The sequence below is a fragment of the Hemitrygon akajei genome, unplaced genomic scaffold, assembly GCF_048418815.1.
Source record: "Hemitrygon akajei unplaced genomic scaffold, sHemAka1.3 Scf000090, whole genome shotgun sequence".
Taxonomy (NCBI): Eukaryota; Metazoa; Chordata; class Chondrichthyes; order Myliobatiformes; family Dasyatidae; genus Hemitrygon; species Hemitrygon akajei.
Genome location: NW_027331976.1, coordinates 2850953 through 2853492, shown reverse-complemented (window position 1 = coordinate 2853492; position 2540 = coordinate 2850953).

Here is a 2540-nt window from a genome sequence, read left to right as displayed (position 1 = left end):
GGGTTAATCCTAGGATGTTGCTACACTCTGCTGATTCCCCAGTGTACCGCATCCTGCGAGCTTTTAGTTGGCCACATTGTGAAGTACGATCCCATTGAGTAGTGATGCCAGAAGCCTGGAACTGAGAGTGAGCAGACAGACCCGGCCTGTTCCAGGATGAGCAGATATCCCGAATGATGAGATCAATCACAGAACATCCTGGGTACGGTCCCCCCTCAGTACAGGACTGGGTCAGTGTGAGACGTCACACACCTTCCACAGTGTACGGTCTGTAAACACCGACACCCCTCACTACAGGACCGGGTCAGTGTGAGACGTCACACACCTTCCACAGTGTACGGTCTGTAAACACCGACACCCCTCACTACAGGACCGGGTCAGTGTGAGACGTCACACACCTTCCACAGTGTACGGTCTGTAAACACCGACACCCCTCACTACAGGACCGGGTCAGTGTGAGACGTCACACACCTTCCACAGTGTACGGTCTGTAAACACCGACACCCCTCACTACAGGACCGGGTCAGTGTGAGACGTCACACACCTTCCACAGTGTACGGTCTGTAAACACCGACACCCCTCACTACAGGACCGGGTCAGTGTGAGACGTCACACACCTTCCACAGTGTACGGTCTGTAAACACCGACACCCCTCACTACAGGACCGGGTCAGTGTGAGACGTCACACACCTTCCACAGTGTACGGTCTGTAAACACCGACACCCCTCACTACAGGACCGGGTCAGTGTGAGACGTCACACACCTTCCACAGTGTACGGTCTGTAAACACCGACACCCCTCACTACAGGACCGGGTCAGTGTGAGACGTCACACACCTTCCACAGTGTACGGTCTGTAAACACCGACACCCCTCACTACAGGACCGGGTCAGTGTGAGACGTCACACACCTTCCACAGTGTACGGTCTGTAAACACCGACACCCCTCACTACAGGACCGGGTCAGTGTGAGACGTCACACACCTTCCACAGTGTACGGTCTGTAAACACCGACACCCCTCACTACAGGACCGGGTCAGTGTGAGACGTCACACACCTTCCACAGTGTACGGTCTGTAAACACCGACACCCCTCACTACAGGACCGGGTCAGTGTGAGACGTCACACACCTTCCACAGTGTACGGTCTGTAAACACCGACACCCCTCACTACAGGACCGGGTCAGTGTGAGATCTCACACACCTTCCACAGTGTACGGTCTGTAAACACCGACACCCCTCACTACAGGACCGGGTCAGTGTGAGACGTCACACACCTTCCACAGTGTACGGTCCGTAAACACCGACACCCCTCACTACAGGACCGGGTCAGGGTGAGACCTCACACACCTTCCACAGTGTACGGTCCGTAAACACCGACACCCCTCACTACAGGACCGGGTCAGTGTGAGACCTCACACACCTTCCACAGTGTACGGTCCGTAAACACCGACACCCCTCACTACAGGACCGGGTCAGTGTGAGACGTCACACACCTTCCACAGTGTACGGTCCGTAAACACCGACACCCCTCACTACAGGACCGGGTCAGTGTGAGACGTCACACACCTTCCACAGTGTACGGTCTGTAAACACCGACACCCCTCACTACAGGACCGGGTCAGTGTGAGACGTCACACACCTTCCACAGTGTACGGTCTGTAAACACCGACACCCCTCACTACAGGACCGGGTCAGTGTGAGACGTCACACACCTTCCACAGTGTACGGTCTGTAAACACCGACACCCCTCACTACAGGACCGGGTCAGTGTGAGACGTCACACACCTTCCACAGTGTACGGTCTGTAAACACCGACACCCCTCACTACAGGACCGGGTCAGTGTGAGACGTCACACACCTTCCACAGTGTACGGTCTGTAAACACCGACACCCCTCACTACAGGACCGGGTCAGTGTGAGACGTCACACACCTTCCACAGTGTACGGTCCCGAAAACACCGACACCACTCACTACAGGACCGGGTCAGTGTGAGACGTCACACACCTTCCACAGTGTACGGTCCGTAAACACCGACACCCCTCACTACAGGACCGGGTCAGTGTGAGACGTCACACACCTTCCACAGTGTACGGTCTGTAAACACCGACACCCCTCACTACAGGACCGGGTCAGTGTGAGACGTAACACACCTTCCACAGTGTACGGTCTGTAAACACCGACACCCCTCACTACAGGACCGGGTCAGTGTGAGACGTCACACACCTTCCACAGTGTACGGTCTGTAAACACCGACACCACTCACTACAGGACCGGGTCAGTGTGAGACGTCACACACCTTCCACAGTGTACGGTCTGTAAACACCGACACCCCTCACTACAGGACCGGGTCAGTGTGAGACGTCACACACCTTCCACAGTGTACGGTCTGTAAACACCGACACCCCTCACTACAGGACCGGGTCAGTGTGAGACGTCACACACCTTCCACAGTGTACGGTCTGTAAACACCGACACCCCTCACTACAGGACCGGGTCAGTGTGAGACGTCACACACCTTCCACAGTGTACGGTCTGTAAA